The sequence below is a fragment of the Typha angustifolia genome, chromosome 15 (assembly GCF_048772165.1).
Source record: "Typha angustifolia cultivar Huaian chromosome 15, ASM4877216v1, whole genome shotgun sequence".
Lineage (NCBI taxonomy): Eukaryota > Viridiplantae > Streptophyta > Magnoliopsida > Poales > Typhaceae > Typha > Typha angustifolia.
Window position 1 is genome coordinate 11,184,737 of NC_133253.1, and position 26,110 is coordinate 11,210,846.

Here is a 26,110-nt window from a genome sequence, read left to right on the forward strand (position 1 = left end):
ATATGCACATATGATATTTTAAAAGTTCACCGGCAATTATTTAAAAATTCCAAACATTAATGGTATTTGGTTTACAGCGAAAATCGCTAATAAAGATTTACTCTCACTCGATTTTCTATAATTTTCATTTATCGCTCTTGCAGTTTCTCTCTCTGCTCTCTCCCGATCTATCCCCAATCTGATGTCGTCATTTTTTCCTCTCAATCTTCTTCTTCTTCTTCCCATCTAGAAGATTCCAGCAGCGAGAAGTGAAGACGACGACGTGGGCTCAAAGCAAAGTAATTTCTTGCAACCTATTTTCAGATTTTACTGCTGCCTAACTTAGAGAGTTGAGGAATTCATTCTTTATCTGAGTGTTTTTTTCTTCTTCCATCTAATAGCGATCATTAATCGGTTGGCTTCATATATTGCTTCCAGTATTTTGGTTTGTTTATTTGTTTGGGTCGATTTTTGTCCAAATAATTGCATTCATAGGTTTGCATTAAGAAGATTCATTTCTTTCAAGATTACCTCTCTTGGAAGTAACACAGTTATATCACGTCATGCTATCATAAACTGAAACACCCAAACCTCCAAATACACGTGTAAACCGCGTGGGTAAATCCTTCCACGTGGTTCATCACATGACCTGTCAGTACAAGGATTTCACAAGGCACACAACCACACAATTTCACCATAAATAACTCAACTAAAGGAGTCCGGATACAAGTTCCACAGGCCACAACAAGCCTTCCAAATATACATCCAAAATACTTTGTTAAAGTCCAAAAAGATACAACGTCATCATCATACCCTCGCAGGGGCTTAATACAACTAACATACGTACTAAAAAGAAAGAAAGCGGCTACTCCTCGCTACCCGCACCTGCGTCCCCTAGCTCTGAAATAATACGCCACGAGGGGTGAGCTTATAGCCCAGCGAGTAGGATCCATACAATCTAAAATAATGACATCACAGGTGTATATCCAATGTATGCCTATATTTGCTGACGATAACGACATGCTTATTAAAATGACTTACCATAATTTACTAAGTCAATGCAGTTGATAAAGATTACCAATCACTATCTTGGAACATGCTAGTTCCTAAACATATTATGATAAGTTCACACAGATATAAAGTTTGAGACAATCTCTTATTCGTACACATCTCAATCATAGGTTTACATGTTATGCATAGCAATAAAATAGCAGCTTAGTCATCTCATGTCTACCAAAACAATAATCATACTTATCATCGCTCACCGAGCTATTCACCACCCAGGGTAGATACTCTTACGAAACAATCATCCATCATCACATACATCGAGGGGGGATATATACACATCTAGCGGTAATGTCACCTACACGTGTATGGCGACACTACATGTGACCGGTTGTCTGTGGCCATCAGACTCAGGACCCCGGTCGTAAGCCCATATCTCACTCTCTCTAAATCATCACCGCCCTCGGCGGGAGAATCGGGAGCCCTCGGCTCATCAACAGACGCCCTAACCCTACGTCGTCGGGTACCGCTAGAGTTATATCCCCGCCTCACAATCATGTTCTTCTATCATCATAATCTAGTCCTAACTATGCAGTATAACTACCTGAATGCCACACAGGCTTCCCGACCTCAGGTGTAGGCCGCTAATAGTATAGACATATATGATACACTCTGCCCTTAACCCTGGGCTGAGTGAGTAGGGGTACTGCCTAGTCAGAATTCGACTACTAATGATAGGTGGAAGTGGTGCAGCGTTTATGCGTGTATAAAGCATGTTATAGTCATCATGATCATTATAGTCCATATTCACAGTAATCATACATCTATGCAACGGTATACCATACAGGACACATGTAAAGCATTATCATACACATTAACATTCTCATGATACTATGATGAACAGGTTATAAATAACTACATATGCAAAAGATATAACATGGAGTACCAACTGCATGCATTAATACTGACATTTCCTACTGTATCATGTTATTCTAGATTTGTATAACTCTACTCGCCTGGGGGATCTCCACGGTATGGTAAAACTCGTCAGCTAGTCTGGGATCCCAAAATCTTCCTCACGCGGTGTCAATCCTATTAATTCACGCAAGTAAAGTCATTAGCGAACTAATAGAATTAATTATCTTATTAGCACATTTATGTTTGGTACGAGTCAAGGGTATCCTAGGAATCTTATGTTATCCCGAAATTAAGAATCAGGCTAATCAATTTAGGTGAAAATGATAAACAGGGTTATAGGGTCCCAAATGGGCTAGGCTAGAGGCAAAAGGGTAGGCTCAAACCTAACCTAATAGGCAAGGGGCCAAGGTGGGCTGCAATTGGACTGCAGCCCACAAGTTTGGCCGAAGTGGGCTGGGTCCAACCACAGCCCACCAAAGGCTTGGTTGGTGGGCTGCGGTCTGCAGCCCACCCAACCCAAGCCTAGTGGGCTGGGGTCTGGACCGCAGCCCACCAAGGGGCTCGGTGGGCTGCGTCTGACCGCAGCCCACCCAGGGATCAGTGGGCTGCGGTATGACCGCAGCCCACAAAAGAAAAGGGGGAGGGGCACGGGGGGTTAAACAAACCCCCCCTCCCACCCAACCACCCACCCTCCCTCGGTATTCCCCAACCGAGGGAGGAGACGAAGGGAAGGTGGAGAGGCTGATGGGCTGCGGGGCTGCGGCGGCGCAGCACGAGGCCGGCGGCGCAGCGCGGGGACGGCGGCGGCATGGGTCCGGCACAGCACGAGGCTGAGGAGGGAAGTAATAGGGAAAAGCAAAAGGGAACGGGGAGGAGGGCTTACCGAAAAGGGGGCTGGTCGGCAAGCTCGGCGGCTTCGGCGTCGGCAACCCACGATAAGAGATGGAGAGAGGTAGCGAGGTGGAGAAATGGCGCGATCGAGGAGGGGAAGATGGGGTTTAATGGCGGTGGGAGCAGGGTAGCGTGCACGGCAAGGGAAAGGGAAGAAGAAGGAGAAGAGAGGACGCGCGGGGTGTGGGGGGTGGCAGGTGCCTGTGACGCACGTGCTTGGCGCGTGCGTCACGGGATTTTTTTTTTTTTAATTATTTTGGGGTGTTACATAAACAATGACATGAATAGTGTTGAGTTAGTTTATATGCTGAAGTTAAGAGTAAATAGTTTATGTATTTGAGGTTAGCCTGTCAAGTATTCTGGTAAATGTTTTTCGACTGATGAAGTATCCATATAATAAATTACTTTTCTTCCTTAAAGCCTTATAAATTGAAATTGGTGGGAGTGAGAGCTTGTCATAACCATCTAAGATCAAACAAATTCTATCATTTGATCTGCAAGAAGCCAAATCTTATTCTTGTTGGACTTCTGTTTTTTCCTTGATTGATGTCCCTTTTTCTTATTTAAGAAAAAATAAATTGTTCTCCGTCATCCAATATGCTTTGTGTTTTGTTCTTCTAGCAATCAGCTTTTTATCTTTTCCTACTAATAGAACTAGGTCCTAGTAGTAGTACAGATGATCTCACCAGATCTGGACTCACTTGTGTCTCTTAATTTTTATGGAACTTAACTATGGGGTTTGGGAGATTACGGTTGAATTGATCAATGCTTCTATTCAGATGATATAGGCCTTTAGTTGAGTAGACCTCTTGATTCTCAAGCTGGATTTGCCGGGTTTACTTTTCTCTAAAAACCAGAGTTTGAGTTTATATCTCTTAAACGTACTTTGAACTAGAAGATTTATTTTTCCTTCTACAAGAACTTTCTGTTTTAAGATCATGCAATGATGGTCTTAGGTGGGTCTCTGAAAAATTTGGACGACACATTTACATCATTGTTATCTGTTTAGATGCAAACAAATTCATAATGAGTTGTATATATATTGTATTGGACTTGCACATGGTTCTGGAGAGCATAATTCACTACTTTAAAGTATCTGACAAGATATACTAGAAACGGAAAATCTTCCGTTGTCACTTGGTTTGGATCACTGTTGTTAAGTTGCATTTCTTTTTGGCCTTTTGCCTTAGTGACTGCTTCCTGTCTATGATCTGAGACTTTTGAGTTAGTACACATGATAATTTGGAACATGATTTAACAACCTCCAGGTTTTATATTTGTTCTATATTCTTCCTTCTCATTTGCTGTGATAAGAAGTTATGTTTCTTGTTCATGCACTTATATTGAGGTCTGCAAGAATCAAGCATGTGGTTTTTCACTTATCTGCAAGTCTTTGTGTAAAAGTTCATGATCAATCTAAGTAATTGATAGTACTTTGATCAACTGGTCATTTTTCTTTCTGTGATTTTCCTATGTAAAAGCTTTCAACATATTGATGAGTGCAGTACAGTACACAAGACAAAAATAAATATTGGCAGATGCAAGCACTATGGTTTACACAGGATAATTTCTTGGACACTAGAAGCATGGCCATAATTCATTAAAGCTAAAACAATCAAATTAGATGAGAGGTATTATGAAAATGTTACTAAACTGGAATGAAATTAACTCTTGCAGTAAGAAATAAATGATCTATGAGGTTGCCAAGTCATTTTTCCACCTTTTCTTATTGAGCTACTGTCCTTATCATCAATCCGGTTTCATTGTTAAAGTAACTAAGGGTACTCTTGTTGCAAATGGTTCATTAGTGAGATGAACTCTCATGTTGAAGCTGTAAGAAAGAAAGTCTGAACTTATTAGCTGGTTCATGCAATCTATAGGCAGTGGCTTAAAGTGTTAAGTATTTGCATTCTTATCTACTTGTGGTGGCTTTGATTGAGTCAAAATTGGTACAAGAAAATTTTAGATTAACTCCATATGAGTTGATTAGAACTTAAATTTATAATTTTTAGCTAAATTTTAGCATTTGGGTATTGGATGAGGTCAACGTAGTCGAGCTGGATCTTCATGACTAGTTACTAGTTGAGTTGGATCATCTTCACTATTGGTTGATCTCTTAGAAGGCTTAAATACAATTGATGATGATGAGACTAGTGATGATAATGGTGATAATAATGATGATGGTGATAATGATGATGAAACTCAGTTTAAGATTGGTAGTGATGGTAATAGAAATGAGACATACGTCCCTGTTGTACAGTAGAGAGATGGTGTTTCCACAAAAGAAAAAAACTATACATATGCGACTTAAGATCAAGATCATGAGGTAAGACCTAAACAAACACAAAGAAAAATTTATTAGAGACAAAAGAAAGGAGATGAATCATCTTAGGCTCAACATGATTGCAATGGGATGAGAAAAGGGCTTGAGTTTATATGTAGCAAGATATTAAGGGATGTGTGTTTACATGATGGTATGAGTTCATCATCATCATTATCATCATATTAGTTACACCCACTATAGTACAACACCCTTATTATGCTCCACATTCACAACTTGCATATGACTATGGTGTGCCTGGGGCTGGTTGTTCCTCTGCATATTCAATACATATTTTATATGAAGAGTATGTAAGGCATTACAATAAGCAATACTATTAATGAATAAGTTTTAAAGATTATTGATAGTATTTGATGCAAAATTCTCGTGTTATTCTTGTGCCGACAAATAAATATTTTGATCCTCTTTACTATTCTATATTGAACCATGTTTTAACTTTAATTATAAAGTTATTGCCAATTAATGAATATATTGAATCATATTATGTGTTGAATAATGTTTTTACTTGACTATTGTGTATCTTTAATAAAATAGATTATTTATAAAAGTAATCTAAAGATAAAGACTCTAATGTAGGTTTTAGTAAATATATTCACACTAAAAACATCTAAATACCTTTAAAAATATATTAAAGGTGTGCCAAAGACATTGTCAATATGTGTCAATGTATGTCAATGGCACATAGGGAGCATTGCCAGCGTAGCACGTGCCTTCGACACGACAATCATTAGAACCAAGTATGCTAGTTCATGGCAATCTATAGGTGGTGGCTTAAAATGTTAAGTGTTTGTATTCTTGCTTTCTTCTAGTTTTTATCCTGCCCCGCTCCACAAGTGTGCGTGCACGGGCACGCGCACACGCACGTGCACACGCACGCATGTGTACATGCCTGCCAAAAAAATCTTAGCTTCCTTTTCAAGTTTCAAATCTCAAAACTTTGGGGAAAAGCAGAAAGTGTGTAAACCTATTTTATTGAACGTTAACCTTCATGCTTTCCTTTTCTTGTTTTGCTCGTCTTTGTCTTTAACTCTTATTTCATTTTCTTATCATATCTTTTTCTCTCTCTCCCTTTTCTGAATCCTTTCTTTCCTATCTTAGTTTTGCTGTTTACATATTCTTATATAGTCTATTCACTCTTTCTCTTAGAAAAATGATTTTAAAAAGAACATTGTTTATTTAGGTTCTAAGACTTAGGTAATTCCTACTTAGCTTTAGGTTTCTGCAGACTAGTATTGCTGACTTTGGGACATGATCTATCTATTGCTGGTATCAAGTCTTCCTGCATTGCTGCGTGCCAACGCATGGAATCTGTCACAGTTATCGTTCATGCTTGTGTAATACCAAGTCATGTTGGCTGGTTCTGTTTTTACTCTATTTGGTATCAGTACTTACAATCCACCTGTGTGATGACTTATACACTTATCTGTATTTGTTTATGATTTGCATTTCTTTTCATGTAAATGCATCTTTACATACATCACTTTTGCAGATCAGAGGTCATTATAGTTTCATCAAAAGCAGAAGGCATCGATGGCTGCTTCAGAGGAGAATAGTTCTCTTTTCCTTATATTTGTCTTAACCATGATCATGCTACCTTTAGTGCCCTACACTATATATATGCTCTATTGTGCTGTAACTAAAAAGGCAAAGACTATTTATTGTCAGTGTTCTGAATGTTCACGTTCAGGAAAGCACCGAAAATCCTTATTCAAACGGGTAATCTTTATTAACATTCTCAAAACTATAATTCATGTTTTGGTTACTTTAAAGTTGACACTTTCCTCTTTATCTTATGTCTTACTTGCAGATCTCGAACTTCTCAACATATGGTAATCTAACAGTTTTGCTACTTTGGGTTATTGTGGTGATACTGGTTTACTACATCAAACATATAAACCGTGAGGTATATCTTTATATATTTCTGAGTTAGTGTTAGCTCTAAGATGATTGCATTAATTACCTTGCAGTCAAACATATGTGCATCCCTTTCAACAATCGGCAGTCTTTTGCATTATCAGCTGATTGAGTTTTATTTTGTCACATAGGATGAAATAAGCTTTGACTTATGTGATACGATTTTTTTTTGGGCTAAGGTTAGATCTATTCCGTTTTTAAATCTGGACAGAATCTAGCATGGAACTTTGAAAATAGATTCCAAAAGATGCAGCCGTTGGATCAACGTGAAATTTTGATATGTTGTAGCTTTAGAAAAGAGCTTTCTAACAAATCTAATTTTAGGAAAATCGGACGGTGAAATCTCGAGATTGCATGAAAAGTAAACGAACGTCAGGGAGTCCGTCTATGGATCCGTGGATGGAGGCACGAGATCCTAGGTGATGATGGATAGTGGTAGACCGACAGTAATGGGGTGGCACCGATGAGTAAGTGTGGAAGAATTATGGATAATGGAAGGGGTTAAGGCAAGATAATAGAGAGATTGGAAGAACGGGCAGGAGTGGGCCGCCCTTAAGAGACTAGGGTGAGTGGTCGGTCGAGGGAGGCTAGAAGCGGTGGTGCCGGGGAACGAGAGAACAAGAGAGAAGAAGAAGACTAGGGCAAAACTCAATTTATTCAATAATGACTCTTTGGTTGCCATCCACACCTTTAGAGACTAACTAAATAATTCAAAAATGATAATTATTAACCCTAGAAACAGTGGATTTTTGCAGATCGCGTTAGAACGCGCTCGATCGCATTCGAATGTATATTTTGCGTTCTCTGTATTTGCGAACCTGATATAAACGTTCACAAACGCGTTCGAACGCACTCCATCCGTGTTCGAATGCGATATATAGGAAACTTTTTTTTCCTGAAATAAACACTAAAATAAAAATAAAAAACACCCCTAAAATGTATCCATACTCGAGACGACATCGGTGAAGCCCGAATCGTATCATTATGACTATAATTAAATGTCAGGCGTTAGTGTCATCAAACAAACATGTACAAGCTTGTATTTAGCATGGTTTAAAAATTAGAATTTAGATTTGGACTAGGATCGGTCTTTCGAAAAAATGATACATATCGGTCGTTTGGATCAGATCGGACTTTTTTAATTACGTAAATTTTAAATATTATTTAAAAATATAGAAAAAGGTAAAAAATTAAGAAAATAATGAAAGAAAAACTATGGTGCAGTGAAAACTGAAAGAAGAGATTAGAGAGAGAGCTAGTGGAAGATAACCAAACAAAAGAAAAAAGAACTATGGTACAGAGAAGAAGAAAAGAGAAGAAAAGGAGATAGAGAGTGGAAGAAATAAAAAAATTGAGAGAGAAATAAAAAAAATAAAATTAAAAAATGACAAATCAGAGTTTCCCAGAGTTAGATCTCTCTGTAAGAAAAACAATTGTTATATGGTAAGGAGAGAGAGAGAGAGAGAGAGAGAGAGAGAGAGAGAGAGAGAGAGAGAGAGTTCGGATCAGCCCTGGATCGGCCGATCCAGATCGGGATCAGCTGATCTTGTGAACCATGTATTAGTACATGCATGTGCCATGTTATTTTGCTTACCTTTGATGTTTCTTTTTTGTTAACCCGATTTGTTGGATATTTTTGCTTGTTTGACATGTTATAGCACATATAGGACAGTTATGAAAGACATACATCTTGATAGAAGAGATAGGAGAACTCTGGGTAAAAAATTAATAACATGAATTGGTAAATTTGCAGATATTGGAATGTAGAAGCTTTAAAGTTTAAACAAATTTAATTTGTAGTGTACATAGTTTAGTTACTCTTGCTATGGAGCCAAGTAGGACAATTATGAGAGAATACATCTTGATAGGACAGAGATAAGAGAAGTCTAGGGAAGAAGTAATAACATGGATTGGTAAATTTGCATATATCAGCATGTAGAAGCTTTAAAGTTTAAACAGATTTAGTTGCAGAATGTAAACAATTTAATTTTATGGAGCCAACCCTTTCGTTTCTACAGAGAGGGCTACGGAACAAAGAATGAAAGATGAGAAGAACATTCAAGAACCAATTTTGTAGTTATATAATGGTCCTTTTATTCTTTACGGAGGCTATACTATTTCTAGATAACATGGAGCCAAGTTGTTCTGTGGCATATTTGACTATTTTCTTCTTTGCAACCATCTGGGACATTTATTTGGCATACCAAATAGAGAAAGACATTTTATTACTTTTATTATTCTTAGAAAAGTTGATTGTCCCATATACTTGCTGGCATTATTTTGGAAGTGGCCGTGCAGACCACATGTGAGGTTGCATAGTTGTGACTATGGGTCAACTGCCTCGCATATGCATTATGCAAACTGCATACACATACTCGCATATTAATTATGTAATGCAGATTGCATACTCATGTGTGCCCGGATATTGACCGCCAATGATCGCATATTGACCGCACATGCATATGCTCCCTTATATGCATATGCAAGCACTATGTCATAATAATGAGATATTTATACTTTATAGCACTTCATAATAATTTTTTATTGATTAATTTTGTTGGTGCAACTTACCATTCTCGAAAATATTTATTAAATAATTATATGATTTGAAAATAGCATCTTTAGTAGATAGTATAGTTTGAGAATGATTCTCCATATAATACTGTGCTACTCTTACCTATTTATTAACTTGTTATTCTAAAATTTTCAATGAACTAGATAGGTAAATTATATATAATTTGTTTTTAATATTTTTTTGCTAGACAGCATATGCGCATGCATACTGCATAGGCACTATGCGATGACATGCTCACCTGCATACCTGCTTTTGACCAATTACATTGTGTCATCTCTCTCCATTCTGATATAATGTGTTACATCTTTACTTGTTGAACACAAACAAGAACATCTGAGAAGTTTACTTCTTAGAACAAACAGCACATTGGTGGATGCCTCGGAACATCTTCCTTGTTTAGGGCTTAGAAGAAAAGACAGACAGAAAGCATATGTACTACTTGACAATCTAGGCAAGGTTAATATTACTACATCTATCAATCTATGTGTTAATTGATTATCAATCTTAATGAATTATGAGTTCTCACTGAAACCTTTAAAGGTCCTGCTCACTATCTTGCAGAATGTTTCAGGTTTTTAGCATTCATATACCGTATTTATGGAAAATCTCAATATATATGTATCATGTTAAATGTTTTTCAATTTAGTGAATGAATTGCTCATTGAAATTCTCAGGTTCAACCATTTGAACCATTTAGTATTCTTGGGCTAGAATCAGGAGCATCAGAGTCTGATATAAAGAAGTCATATCGGAGGCTCTCTATCTTATATCATCCTGACAAAAATCCTGATCCAGGTTATAGGTGTTCCTTGTGCTCTTCCAAGTTCTATGTTATCATCTTAGCATAAGTATGATAATGTCTGCTCCTTTTCTTGTTGTCTTACACTTTATCCTTTTGGTTCAGAGGCCCACAAATATTTTGTGGAGTTCATATCCAAGGCATATCAGGCTTTGACTGATCCTGTGTCTCATGAAAATTATGAAAAATATGGTCATCCAGATGGCCGGCAGGTAGTCTAGATGCTCTAGAACTCTATATTAATTATCATTTTTATATGATTATATTTATATGGAAATTAAATATCTACACTTGTGTCTAACCAACGATCATTTCAATGTTCTTGTGGTTCAGGGTTTTCAAATGGGGATTGCTTTACCTCAATTCTTGCTTAATATAGATGGAGCATCTGGAGGGATACTTCTACTAGGAATTGTTGGAGTTTGCATTCTCTTGCCCTTATTAATAGCAGTTATATATTTGTTAAGATCATCAAAATATGTTGGGAATCATGTCATGCATCAAACTTTGTCCACATATTACTACTTCATGAAACCTTCTTTGGCTCCAAGGTTCAGAATATAGCATGTACAACAATTTCATTTTGCATTATGGTTTTCAATTTTTTCTGAAATCTAATGCTCTCAAGTTCCAATAAGCTATCTCCTTAGATATGCTTTTGCTAACTTTTTGTCGCCCCATTTGCTTAATTTCTTTTTTGACTTGTGGACTTCCTTTGCAAAAGATAGTGAATTTTGAAATACTGAAATAGTATCCTCAAGAAAGATGTAACGAAAATCAGTAATAGCGGCCACCTAGGTGGCCACTTTGGTGGGGCGGCACACTGGCCGCTCCGGAAACAAGCTGCCTTGGCAGTCTTGGTGGACCGCCAAGGCGTTTTGCTAGCCTGGAGGGCTGTCATATGACATTGCGGGTCAAAGCATAGCGGGTCAGGTCGAATGCAAATCGGATTTTTTTTACCTAGTTTACTTTAAAAAAACCCTTACTTCCACTTTCTCAATCCTCTTGAGAAAGATCCCTATTGTAGTTTTTGATTATAATACAAATTGGACATGACTAACTCGCCTCGAATTGGTTTATTTTTTGTTTTTGATAAAAATAAGAAATTCTAACTCGTGCGTTCGAATGCTTGCACAAGGTTTGCATATACAAAAGTGAAGGAGGGTGGTGATTGGGTTTGAAAGTGTCTGGGTTGAGTTGATAGGGCTAATGGGTTAAGTGGAAAGAGTTGATGGGTTTGGGCTAATGGTTGAGTGTAGGAGTGTAAACGAGCCGAGCCTGAGTGAGCCGGCTCTAGCTCAGGCTCGACTCGAAATTAGTTTTGAGCTGTAACTTGATGTTTAAGCTTGGCTCAGCTCGGCTCAACTATAGTTGAGCTAGACTAAGCTCGAGCTGAGACTAAGCTGAACCCGAGCTTGGTTAGAGGAGGACAAGGCAGCGGCAGCGACGAGGATGGTAGCTTGCTGAAGGAGGAGGAGGTGGCTTGCCAAAGAAGGAGAAGGGTTTGGAAAATAGGAATTAGTGATTATTGGGAGAGATAGTGGCTAGGAAAAATAAAATGGAGGCTAGGTCGGTCATATCAAGAGAAAGAGGTATAAGTATTTAAGAGGGTTTTGTACCCCTAGCCATGTGTTGAATGGAGATTTAAAAGGGTTTTGTCCTTTTAGCCAACAATGGCCGTGCCACAGGCACGGACTGTGCCGATCACCGGTCGGCACGGCACGGCACGTGCCGCGGCATTTGCTGGCCGTGCCGTAAGAGGAGAAGAAAAAAAAAAGAGATACTCATGTGCCGCGGCACTTGTTGGCCGCCGCTCGCCGCTCACCTGTTGTCGCCGATCGCCGATCGCCGTCGCCCAAACGCATTGGGTGCCCTAGCCCAAGGGAGAAGGTGAGATCGAGAGAGAAAGAAATCGAGAGAGAAAGAGATCGAGAGAGAGATATATAACCTGACGGTGATCGGCAATGGGTAGTTTGACGGCGAGCGGCAGAATTATTAGGAGGGGTGCCGTGCGGCACCCCTTGTGCCATGTGCCGGTAGGTACGTCGTTGGCACGGTAAGTGCTGATTGGCATGCCCCGTGTTGGTTGACATGGCCATCCATGCTTTTAGCCATGTGTTGAGTGGAGAGCAAATGAATAGATTAAGAGCCGAGCCTGAGCTGAGCCCGAGCCGAATATGAGCAGCTCGTTTATTTTGACAGCCCTAGTTGAGTGTGGGTTTGGTTTAAGTGAGGGTTGATGGGTTTGGGTTTCTGGGTTTGAGTGGGGGTTTGGTTTAAATGATGGTTGATGGGTTTGATTAGTGGGTTTGGGCTCTAGGTTAATAGGCTTGGGTTGAGTTTGGTTTGAATGGATGATTGGGTTTAGTTCAAGTTAGTGGATTTGGGTTTGGGTTAGAATTCATTTGGAGGCAAGAAGAGAAACTTGAATTTCCAAATTTGAAAAGGTAATTTGAAATTTAGGAGTTTTGGGAAGTTATAAAATAGGATTTAACCCAAAATTAATGAAACTGTTTTGAGATAAATTAGGGAAAAAAATCTTCTAAATCTGAAGTTTGAAATTCAAAATTCAAATATAAAAGAAAATAATAAAATTGAATTTCAGAATTATTTTCAAATAGAGACGCCCTTTGTTTGCTTTTTTATGATCTACAATGAAAAGAGAGGTTGATCTATTGAATAACATAGCAACTTACTTTTAATGATTTTGGAGACTCATGCGGAGATTTCGCAATTAAGACGGATTCTTCTTGTCCCTTGCTAGCTAATAGTGATCTTCTCGTGCGACTCAGATTTGAAACTCGTCGTACTCCTACGTCGGACTTTGTAGTGCTCCGATGTTTGTGGGGTGATTGATCGAGCAAAGAATAGGTGTGGTGTGGCATAGAATCTGAGAGGCAGAGTATTCATAAATTAGGAACTTTTAACTCTGATATCAAAGTTGATGTAGAACAAACTCTTTAATTGCAGATTTGAAAAGAAACATAACAAAAGTAACTAAACCTAAGGAATCAATAAACCGGGGTTTTGGAATCACCAGCAGAACACTCAGTATATCAGAACTTTCAATATATTTATTAATAAAAAGAGAGGACTACAAGCCTTTATATAAGCAAAGTAATTTAAAAGACCAAACTAACCGTGATGCCCTAATAAGCAAAAGGCAAAGATAGCCTAGTAAGCAAAAATAACAAAAATAGCCCTGCAAGGCTAGTTAAAACCCTCGTTAAGCTAAAGACCCATGAGCGCAAATCTCTTGTGCCTACGAGAATAAACATGATGAATAGCGGAGTCCACACTAGGTGTTGGTGTTGGGTTCGTTGTAGAAATTTTAATATGCGCAGTTATTAGAGAATATTCAGGAAATATTCACGACACTAAAAAGTTATGAAACTAGATCAATTGGCTCCTTAATGTCTCGATCTACATTTTTGGTATTCAGATCCTATTTAGATTTTGACTCTATTGAGGGTCTAATTAGGATCTAATATGAGATTGTTAAGGGAGTATAGGCTGGAGGCCAAGGTAGTTATAGTGGATGGTGTTGTTTGGGGCTATGGTTAGTGTTGTTGGGCGGGCAGCAGGGGGAGGACATAGTGAAGGGTGGGGTTTGAGGTTTAAGATGGCAAAAGGTGGTCGGGAGGTGTAGTGGGGCTGTGAAGTAGGGCAGCGAAGGTGTGATGCAGTTAAGGGAGGAGATGGTGGTGATAGCGTTGGTGGTGGTGATAGTGTGGATAGTGATGGTGGAGGGGGTTAGATTTTGATACTTATAGGGAAAGAGGAGGGAGGAGGGATCGACCCTAAGGGACTAAGGAGGTACCACAGTTGAGGAAGGAAGAGGAGACCGTCCACTGGTTTGAGAGAAAGTGAGGGAGAGATGAGCTCAAAAGAGAGAGAGAGAGAGAGAGAGAGAGAGAGAGAGAGAGAGAGAGAGAGAGAGAGAGAGAGAGAGAGAGAGGAAGAGATAAGAGATCCTCCATTGATTTCTTAGATTAGGTTGCTCTTCACATATATATATAGAAGCTAAATCTAAATTTACTCGAACTCGGACTCTTATTACGTCAAGCAACTTGACTATACCGAGTAATACTTGGAGTCATATAATTAACTTGATTGGACCAATGTAACTAAGTCTAAGACTCACTAAAATAGCAGGTGATCAAATATAGCAAATTAATAAACTAAGATAAGTAGGTTCAACCTGGCAAACCCAATGTCTTCCTTGAGGTAATTTGATCGAGTCCATATCACATTATTTAGAATTATCTAAAATAGTTAGAGACATGAGGATAGAATAAATGACTTTTCTTAGTGTGTTTTATTGTTCTATAGAGAATTTCCTCACAGCAAATTTTTTCCTTCTCATGGATTTCTGTTTACATATTTATTTGTGGCCACAGATGTTTTGCTATGCTTATTCTTTTATGTATCTATGAACTGTTAATGATGCAGCAAGGTTATGGATGTGTTCCTTAAGGCTGCAGAATACATGGAAATGCCCGTTCGTCGAAGCGACGATGAGCCCCTACAGAAACTGTTTGTGACAGTTAGAAGTGAGTTAAATTTGGATTTAAAGAACATTAGGACAGAACAAGCGAAGTTCTGGAAGCAACATCCATCACTAGTGAAGGTGGCTTTTATTTTTATATTTGAAACTATCATGATCTAAGCAATACTCACGTGCCGATTCTTTTACTGAACATGTAGTCATTTCAGGCTTAATTATCTCCATATCTTCTGCAGATGGAGTTACTGATTCAGGTGCACTTAATTCGGGAATCAATTGCTTTGTCGCCATCTTTACAAAACGATCTGAAAAACTTGCTTGAACTTGCACCTCGTCTTCTTGAAGAACTAATGAAGGTGCTAGATAAAAATTTCAATGTTTTCATCCAGTCTCATATTTTAGAATGATTGCAATTTTTCTTCAGTTGTTTGTGATTCCATCTGTCTTTTAGATAGTTCTCAAACTAGAAATTTCTTTTACCAGTATTTGGTGTTCTCCAAGCAAACCATTTATCAAATATGATATCTTCAATTCTTCATGTTCACCACATTTCAAGTTTTTGGGAGAGTGAATGCTTCAAATTACTTTTTTGAGAATGAAATTTAGAACATTTTCATGCAAATGTGTATTTGACAAACCTAGAAGATGATCTTTCTCCTCACATTCATTATTTTAAAAATTGACCACCTTACGATGCACCAGTTTTGATGGAGTAAGCGAAGGACTTGCTTAGATTCTGCCTAGTTAATTACCTTAGTTTCTTTGTAATGTTTTTGTATGTGGGTTGACTTTGAAATTCAAGGTCAAGCTAGTTCTAGATATTTCTAATATGTGGGTTCTAATGGTTTTGTTACTTTAGTAGTGTTCTTAGTATAAATGTGTTGTTTTATCTTATTAACTTTTGGTTTTAAATTTTTACATGTTAATTCTGGTACTTGTTTATTTTTGAGCTGCCTTAATTTTGTGCGCCCACCTAGGTAACCACCTAGCATCTAGGCATTACTGTGACCCCTTGTCCGCCTGTCTTCAACTACATTCTTTTGTAACCTCATTCACATCTACAATGGCCTTGGTTATAAGAAGGTATTGGAAAGATCTCTTTCTTGAGGCAGGATACATAACTAGAATGCCCAAAATTATCTAGGCATTAGAATCTATTAAATTCATGAGTATAAGCATGTGCATCAGCTGCTTCATTCTTTCCATCTTTTCTCAAGCTTGTATAATTAAACCTGGTTAAATATCATGTTCTTTTTGGGGTCTTAATTACCATTATGTTAGAATTTAGGAGACTCTTTAAGTTTCTCTACAGCATCATCATCATCATCTTCTCACCGCATTTTGAAGTACGTGTTACATGCAGATAGCTGTTCTACCTCGCACTCCTCAAGGACATGGATGGCTCAGGCCTGCAGTTGGAATGGTTGAACTTTCTCAAAATATTATTCAGGTGCATCATAGTCTTGTTTGAACTTTCCATTTTTAAGCCAGAGATTGTGGCATTCCATACTTGTCATTTCTCATAATCTTGACTTATATACATGGACAGGGATATGGTATACAGATATGCAAGATAGTGGTGCACATGACACAATATATGTATATATATATATATATATATACAGTTTGGCCATTAATTACACATTGGGTTTTGTAGGAAACTACGTGGAGAGAGATAGGTATTCTTATTTTTCATTTTTCCTCGGGATTAGTTTTTTTGAATGTTGAGGTGTGCAATTTTTTGGCTATTGAATATGCCTTTGGATTTGCAAAAACACATTCCAAGTGGGAGAGAGACAAGTACTCATTTTTTTCCTCACCCGGGATTAGTTATTGTGAACTCCGAAGTGTATTCAGTGGCTACAAAATTGTAAAACTATGTTTTCTTGTACCTCTATATATGTATGTGTGTGTGTGTGCGCGCGTGTGTGTGTGCATATATCTATGTGTGTAAATTTACATACAAGGGACATAATTAAACATGTGATACTTGTTATGTTTTATAATTTAGAACCAGTGATCTATTTCAAATAAGCCCCTATGATTTTTGGAAAGTTAAATATTATCCTTGTTGTTTAACTTAATGAGATCTAATACAAAAGCATCAAAAGTGTAATATTCTATTTGATTCAAATTTATACAACTTAATGCCTAAGATAATCTAAGCTACATCTTGCCAGAGGAGCCAAGGCAATTGTTGCCACTGGAGTAATAACTGTCCTAACTATGCAGTAGTGGTGATATGGATACAGCTTCGACACCTAAGATCATCATGCTAGAACTTGGTAGCATAGTTCTAAGTTTCGGTTTGGTTAAAAATGAAACATTTCGGTCATTTTCGGTCAATCTCGGTTCTAGTTTTGTTGTATTGATTTCAGACTTCTTTTGATAATTAATCTTCTTCTTTATCTTATTTTCAATGCATCACACAAAATTTAATAGCATTTAAACAATGAAATTGATATTGAGTTAGGTATAAAGTTGGATTCAAGTCAAATCCAGCTTAGAACTTAAAACATGCATTAAAAAAATTTATTAGGGTTGTTTTGGTTGGGTACTAGTTTCAAGGGGCAGTTTTGGATCGGATAGGACTGAAACACAAAACATTTTGGCGAAGCATCTCGGTTTGGGATGAGACTTCAAACCATGCTTGGTAGCCCTGGTTGCTGGATTTTGGCCTTGGCAGCCTCTATGACTGTTGTATTAGAACTACAGATTTCACCATTGTAAAATAAGATGTGAAGTGTTCCAACCTTCATGCTCTTTCATAGTTTTGTCTATTCAAACTTAGCATATTGATTTCTACATAGAATATTCAATTGTAGCTTAGTGAAATTGATTTACATCTATATCTTTGTCTTCTGTGTACTCTGCAGGCTGTTCCTCTCAGTACCAGAAAAGCAGGTGGAGGAAACTCTGAAGGCAGTGCACCCTTTTTGCAGCTTCCTCATTTCAGTGAGGCAACAGTCAAAAAAATTGTTCGGAAGGTACTTTTTAAATCATGTAAACCAATGATTGACACTGGCTACTGTTTTCACTGGGAAATAACAAACAGAAAATAGAGTTATACTTGACTTGTTAATAGATGTGCTGAATTTCATATCATCACTTATATTTATGCTTGCATTTGTATTGTATCATATTATGTGTTCTATTGTCACTCATAGCTGCTACTCATTTTGACTTTCACTTGATTGATGCTGCTCATTTTTTCACTTGGAAAACCGTTAAAAGTACGAAGCTTATCGAAAAAAGAGAAAAAAGAGAAAAAAGAACTCAATACTATTATTTAGGAAAGTCTATTTCCATTCTATGCTACATGTGAAAATGATATTTGGTGGGCTGGTTGCATCATTTAGAATATATTAATCCTAGTCTGCGTAATATAGAGGAACTCTTGTTTATTTTTTTTATTAATATTCATTACATAGGTTCCTTTCAAATAAAAAAAAATATATCTATTAGAGCAACTCCAACTAGACTCCAATTCTAGCTTCAAATTTGGAGCTAGCAACAGTGGGATTCCAAATTTAGAGCCCTACCAAAAAAATGGAGCCCGGCTCCATTTGTCTTTTCAGCTTTTTAAAAATACTAAATTTGTCCAATAATTATTGCATTCAACAAATTTAATTTCATTTGTATCCTTTATTAAATAATCTAGTTAGTTAAACTGAGTATATAATTAGTTTTACTAATCAATTTTTAACAAAAATAATATCATTGAAAAGGTCTCATCGAGACCTTTAAAATGAGTCTAATATTAAATTATTTTTGAGTTAATTTAAATTTTAAATTTTTTATTATTTATAAAAATGAATCTAATAAATTGTGTCCTAAAATATAATTACTTAAAATTATTTCCTAATGTAAATATTAAATATTAAATACATCATATATGAAATACATCAAACATGAAATACATCAATAAAAATTACATTAAAATTTATATTCCTTCATTTTCGTGCCTTTATCATAGGTGTTTAATTAGTGCATTTCGAAGCTCAAAATGAGCCTCTCTATCTTAGATTTTCCTATGTCGAGCAAGGAATCATTAAATTCGTTTATTATCATTGGCTTTCAATTGAATATTGATCGTGATCGTAAGGATAGAGAGCTTGTCAATTGATTTAAATAAAATTGAAGATCCAAATGAATGTGCTTTCTTTTAAAGAAAAAGACATGAAATTTGTAGAAAAAAGCAATATTTATTTTTAAGTCGGAGGTTCATCGGAAGATTAATATAGAGGAGGTGGATACAGTCAAGAGAAAGAAGGTGGCTACGGAACTGGAACCGGTGGCTACGGAACCGAAATCGGTGGCTATGGAGATGACTTACCAGACTATTAAACATCTATTATTTTTATTATAAAATGTTAATTTCTGCTTATTTTATGTAATGTAATTTTGATATTTTTAGTTAATAACATGTAATGTTTATTTTGATGTTTATTTCGTGTAATGTAATTTCGATGCGTTTAATTAAAAAATTAGTAATTTAAAATTACTTCTGAAACTATTGAAGATTAGTCTTATTTTAAATATCTCGATGAGAGTTTTTTTACTATATATTTTTTATTAAAAAATAATAACACTAAAAGGACCAATTAAGTAATTTAAAATAGCTAATATAAATATATATATTATATTATTATTTTAATAAATATGGAGCTCGGTGCGTTGGAGTACATCGGGCTCTTGCTCCATTTTTGGCTCCAATTAAGGAGCATCCGTTGGAGATGTTCTTACAAAGGTATCTGAATCAGAGGATAAAAATGGTTATTTTTATTCAATGACCACCTTTTGTTTATCCCACTATTTATGAGATTGTGGCATAATCATGGTGTTTCTTATATGTTTATTCTTCTAAATTTTATATTCTTATGTATACCCTTCGAACCCATACTTTTTGCATGGGTACTTTTCAGGTTCACTCTATAAGTCATGATCAAGGTTCCAAGTTAATGGGATTAGTTGCCTTAAAAATTTTATGTATTGGCTGCCTATTTCAGTTGATAATAGTATCATATTATTTTTTAATTACGTAAAATTTTAAAAATTATTTAAAAATGCAAGAAAAATTTTAAAAATTTAGAAAAGTTGATAGAAAAATAAGAAATTAAGGCAACTTAGGACTTCAATTATTGTTTTCCCTAATCATTGGCCCCTATTTCGGATCCAACCCGAATCTTTAAACAGCCCCTATTGGGTCGCTTCGATTGATACAGCCGATCCCACTGAAATTGATCCAAAACTAGCTAATTAGTTGGTTTTAGGGTGGAATTGGGATTGGCCAAAACTGCTAACCTTGGTTAAAATCTCAATAATTTAATTGATGAAAAGACAAACGATTCACTCATATGATAGAAATATATGCAAACAAGAATAAGGATATTTTTATCTTTTACAATTAGATCAATCATATTATAATAGTTAGTTAAATTTGAGGGATATCTACTTGAAAGCATGGGTTTTTACAGTTATCCATGTAAAACCCAAGCATTTTTAAGGATGTACACACAATTATCAACTTTAGAGGGGTATGCCCATAAATGAGATTTTAGAAGGGTATACATTAAAATATCCTAAAAATTGGCTCAAGTCTGTTACGTAACAGCGTGATATTGATTGATGCTTTACTAACCGACATATGATCATAATTATATATGGTGCTGCTTTGAATTTATATCTCCTGTATGTTTAAGGTTGTGTTAGAGCATAATGACTAAACAGCACAAAAGTGCAGAAGATGGAATTGAGGTTGAATGCACTTAGATAATTATTATTGATTAAGAAGAATAAAGGTTCTTAACCCTTAAGTATGACAGAAAAGCATTTGCCCCAAAATCCTCAATCTATTTCTTTTGATTTCTACTGTAGTATTTGCATAGCATAACATTCCATTTTACAGAAAGTTTGTACATTTCAAGACCTCCGAGGTATGCAGGTAGAGGAGCGCACTGAGCTATTAACTCAGGCTGCTGGGCTTTCTGCTGCTGAAGCACATGATGTTGATCTAGTACTAGAGATGATCCCTTCTGTGTCAATTGATGTCACATGTGAGACTGAAGGGGAAGAAGGAATACAGGAGGGTGACGTTGTCACAATGTATGCTTGGGTCACACTCCGACGAGGCAATGGCCTAACTGGTGCCCTTCCCCATACTCCGCTTTTCCCTTTTCACAAGGAGGAGAACTACTGGGTGCTTCTTGCGGAGACAACCTCAAATGATTTATGGTTGTCTCAGAAGGTCACTTTCATGGACGAGGCCGCTGCCATTGCAGCTGCATCCAAGGCAATTCAAGAAACAAAAGAGGCCTTGGGTGCAAATTCTATTGATATAAATAGTGCTGTTAAAGAAGCAATTGAGAAAGTGAAGAATGGTAGCAGATTAGTGATGGGCAAGTTTCAAGCTCCTGCAGAGGGGCACATATAATCTGACCTTGTACTGCTTGTGTGATGCTTGGATAGCCAGTGACACGAAGATGAACCATAAATTGAAGGTTCTGAAACGAAACCGTGCTGGGATGAGGGGCCATATGGCTGAAGAGGGACCAGTGGCAGATAATGGCATCGAAGAAGAGGAAGAAGAGGAAGTGGAGGAATATGATGACTATGAGAGCGAATATAGTGATGATGAGGTTGATGATAAGAAAACAAAGGGAAAGATCTCTAATGGAGGGGTGACTCATCAAAGAGGTAGCTCAAGCGAAGATTCAGGCACTGATGAGTGATCATCTTTGTACTTGGAGAGAATTAAAAGAAATGTTCTCTCGTTTTCTATTTATTTTTCTTTCTCAGTTGATAAAAGAACAGATTAATCAATACATACTCCCCTTTGTTGTCAGTATTCTAGTTGGATATTTTAGGTCAGAATTATAATGCAAAAATGTGCAATAAGATTTAGTACTACGTCCAGTGGAGGCTACAGGAACCAAACTCTTGTTTCTTCGTTGGATACTTGATATCTTGAATAATGTTCTCAAATAGGTGCAGAATTTGCAGTGCTGCATTGTGATAGTATAAGCACGTCAATTGCGATTAGTGAGTTGGACAAGATAATCTACAATGGAGGGGGATACATACCTCATAAAGTCAGCATTTCCTTTAATTGCTATTACTTGCTGTTGGAAGCTGAAGGCCTTTGGTCATAAGAATCATGGCTATTGCAAGCGAATCCGCATGTTACAAAATCTACACAATGGATTAGCCAATCAATATATAGATAGGCTAGTTTTGCTATTAAATTATTGTTGTCACCTCTGGTATGGGATATCGTGTTCCTTAGAATTGCTCAAGATATGAGGAATGACGAAGTATATATAACGTTAATTTGTTCTGTTCATCATTCAAGCCTTTTTCCTAACACATTTAAAACAAAAGAAGGTCCTGAAATTAGTGGTTATCAACCTGGTGTTAATCTTCTAATATTCATGTAAATACTCCCAACACATAACGAAGAAAACTCTGCCATTAATGCTCCGATCTAACACATGACATCTTGTTGATGCAAGAAAATTGTATATCAATGCGACAGCTTCCTTAGGATGCACGGCAGTCCAATGTGACAGAAAGTTGGTGACGAGGACCAGGTGGACCCGAACTAAGGCAGATTGGATCCATTATCATTTCATAACAGGAATTCTTAAAAAAGTTACCTTTTACTTTCCCAAAAGCCAATACACACGAATCAATTAAGCAACGTTAAAATGATACATTAGTAACAAAAACCTATGGCTTTCATCATTACTAAATTAAGAAAAAAAGAAGAAAAAAAAAACCTACAGCTTGGTATTAATAAAAATGTCACGCGTATACACATTCTCCCCCTCCGTATGTACGTACATAAACCTCCCCTAAAAGCAAAATGAAAAAAAAAAAAAAAAAAAAACAGTGTGGGGGAATTCAGCCACCAGACACCACTATACATACACTATCTTGATTGAAGCTTCAATTAATTCCTAAGAAGCAGCCAAGAGGAGGTCATCCCCAAATAGATAGAGAAGCCGCTCCACGGCCCAGCTGGGCTCCGGCGAAGGGCACGGCGGCTGAGTCAGTAGCGGGGCGCGGCACAGCGGACACGAGATACGGTCGTCGTGGTCAAGCCACCTGTCCAGGCAGCACGTGTGGAAGACGTGCCGGCAGTTGCGAAGCTCCCGCACGCTGTCCCCCTTGGACACGTCACTCAGACACACGGCGCACGTGGTGGTCGCGTCCTCCGGGTACGCTGCCACCGGCAGCCTCTCCCTAGCCGCCTTCCTTGCCGCCGCCGATGCGGCAGTACTATTAGGATCACCGGATGAGGTGACTGGAAGCAAGCTCAGGAGATATTGGAGGAGGAGGGAGAAGGTAAGGGAGGCTCTCGAGAGGATGCGAGTTAATACCAGGCTTGAGTAGTAGTAGTAGTAGGAGGAGTACTCCATGGCTCTAGAGAGGGAGAGGATGATGATGGTCGAGAGGGAATTTGGAGAGGGAAAGGGGAAGTATTTGGAGGACCAAAGCAGGGGATTTAAAGGCATCGAGGAGGTGTGGGTGGGTGGATGGATGGGTGGGTGTAAATTACTTTTAGCTTTATCGCAATCTCGGTGCATCTTTTGAAAAAGGAGAGGGTGGAAAAAAAAATAGAAAAGAAAAGAAGGGCACTGCGAGAACTGCTAACCCCACCACTGCGTGTGGGGGAGCCATTTTTAGGCCTAGGGGTAGACGAAATAGAAATGTAATAGTAACGTAGACTTTCTTGCATCAAAGTGGTAATTCTTGCATACTGATAGCTGTCTCCCCTTAAAGAGCGGTCAAAATTTTTTTTTTTTAATTTTTTTAAGAAAGAAAATCCAGACAACTCAATAGGAAAAGATTTCATTATTGATATTTGAAAATCTGGAATAATTCAATAGGAAAAACATACAGTAACAAGCATTGTAGCAGTGGGCATAATTTTCATCACACGTACGTACATCCAAACAGATAGATTTAGTGAAACATATCGTATCATGATGATCGAGCAGGACCAACTGCATGCGCACATTCTCTGAAACTGGAAATTAACGCTTTTCTTTTCCCCTGAGTTTGGACCTTGCTTCGCATGCATACTACTTTGGCGTTACAAAGACAGATAAAAGGAAAAGCAAATCTCAGATCATGTGCAGCCACAAGCAGTTATGTTACCTGCTCTTCCGATATTCTTGATAAATAACAGTGGAGTCTTCTTATTGCTTTTGGTTTACAACTACGTGATTTGTAGTCCTTTTCTTTAATATAATTTTTTTTTAAAATTTTAAATCTTTTTGAAAGAGATATGTAGTAGTCATGTGACGTGGTTGGGTAGTCTCAGGATGATCAACAGACAAACACGTGTTTCGATTGGCAACAAGAGGTGGGACCCGAACCAAGTCAGATGTGCATCAGATCCAGTTCGGATCGCACTATTATCACATCATCACGATTAATGCTTCTTCCATTCGATAGGATATGCAGATGCAAGCGTTCCATGATGAGATACAAATTCGTAAGTGACGATCAGACAAACGGCCTGGAGTCTAGTAACACGAACATCACTGACCACATGTGAAAGATTAAATCAAACTTTTACATATTATTGGGTCGAGTGTAGAAAACAAGGAGAATAATATCAAAGTAGTGGTCAAAATTGCAGAATTGAAAGGTTTGGGGTTTAGGGATAAACAGAAGAAAGAGAGATGAGGAAGAAGATGAGATTGTATTCCTCTTTTTTCGATATGTCCTCCAATGACTAATATAAAGACTTATTTATAGAGCTAAGCTTAACCGAACTCTAACAAACTTTAGTTAAATTGCTAACAACCTTACATCCCCCCTCAACCTTATGTAGAGAGACTAGCAAAGGTTGCTGCATAAGTATTTGAACTGAGGTGAATCTAACCCTTTGGTGAGAATATCAGCTAGTTGCTGCAAGGATGGTATAAACTGGAGAGTAAGTTCACCTCTGAAAACCTTTTCTTTAGTAAAATGTATATCAACCTCAACATGCTTAACCTTGGAATTGTGTATTGGGTTGGAGGCAAGGGCAAGAGCAGAAATATTATCATAGTGTAAAGTAGGAGAAGAAGGTAGATTAACATGAAGATCATTGAGCAAATGACGCAACCACAGAACCTCAGATGTACGATACTCTGCCTCAGTTGAAGATCGAGAAACAGAAGTTTGTTTCCTTGAACACCAAGATATAGGACAGTTGCCAAGGAAAATCACAAAACCATTAGTACTAATCCTATCATTAGGGTTTCCAGCCCAATCAAAATCTGAATAAGCTCTCAATTCCAATGGTGCTGCTAGATATGCAATCCCACAATCCAAAGTTCCTTTAATGTAGCGTAGGATTCGTTTCACTACAAGAAAGTGAACCTCAGTAGGATTTTGCATGAATTGGCAAACTAAATTAACACTATAAGCAATATCTGGATGAGTAAATGTTAATTATTGAAGGCAGCCAACAATACTTCTATAAGTTTTCACATCAATAAAAGGAGCTCCATCATCCTTAAGTAGCTTGGAGTAGGGAAGACAAGGAGTAACGCTAGGATTGCAATCAACCATACCAGCTTTTTCCAAAATGTCATTTGCATACTTAGCTTGTGAAAGAAAGATACCATCTAGAAGATAGGTGACTTGCAAGCCCAAAAAATAATGAAGAAGACCTAAGTCTTTCATTTCAAACTCTTGTTGAAGAGCATCTTTGACCTTTTGTATAGTAGAAGCATTGTTCCTTGTGATTATTATATCGTCTACATATAATAGAAGATAAACATGGCAAGATCCAGAAGTAAACACAAACAAGGAAGGATCTGCAATAGATAGTCTGAAACCAAGTTGGGGTAAGAAAGATGTGAACCTCTCATTCCAAGCACGAGGAGCTTGCTTCAGCCCATATAGAGATTTTTGTAATTTGCAAACATGATGTGGAAACCTTGAATCTCAAAACCTGGTGGCTGTGACATGGATACCTTCTCTTTCAACATACCATGTAAAAATGCATTTTTCACATCTAATTGATGAAGCTTCCAACCAAACTGAGCAGCCAGAGCCAAAATAAGACGCACAGTAGTGTGTCGAACTACTGGCCTAAATGTTTCTGCATAGTCAATACCCTCCTCCCGACTAAAACCTCGAGCTACAAGGTGTGCTTTCTGCCTTGAAATTGAGTTATCT

At 37.5% G+C, this 26,110-nt stretch overlaps 2 long non-coding RNA genes and 1 pseudogene across 2 annotated transcripts; 1 reads left to right on the plus strand and 2 right to left on the minus strand.

Moving 5' to 3' along the window:
• Positions 1–643: 643 nt before the first annotated feature.
• LOC140778576 (uncharacterized) lies at positions 644–3,588 on the minus strand. Its single transcript, XR_012107207.1, has 3 exons — positions 2,786–3,588; positions 2,001–2,076; positions 644–879 (listed from the first exon to the last, which is right to left on the minus strand). It is a non-coding gene; the product is annotated as an uncharacterized lncRNA (long non-coding RNA).
• Positions 3,589–3,767: 179 nt separating this feature from the next.
• LOC140777009 (dnaJ protein ERDJ2-like) lies at positions 3,768–21,773 on the plus strand (annotated as a pseudogene).
• A 47-nt stretch (positions 21,774–21,820) lies between these two features.
• On the minus strand, positions 21,821–22,281 carry LOC140777010 (uncharacterized). The gene is made up of 3 exons (XR_012106966.1): positions 22,187–22,281; positions 22,013–22,120; positions 21,821–21,933 (listed from the first exon to the last, which is right to left on the minus strand). It is a non-coding gene; the product is annotated as an uncharacterized lncRNA (long non-coding RNA).
• Positions 22,282–26,110: the final 3,829 nt, after the last annotated feature.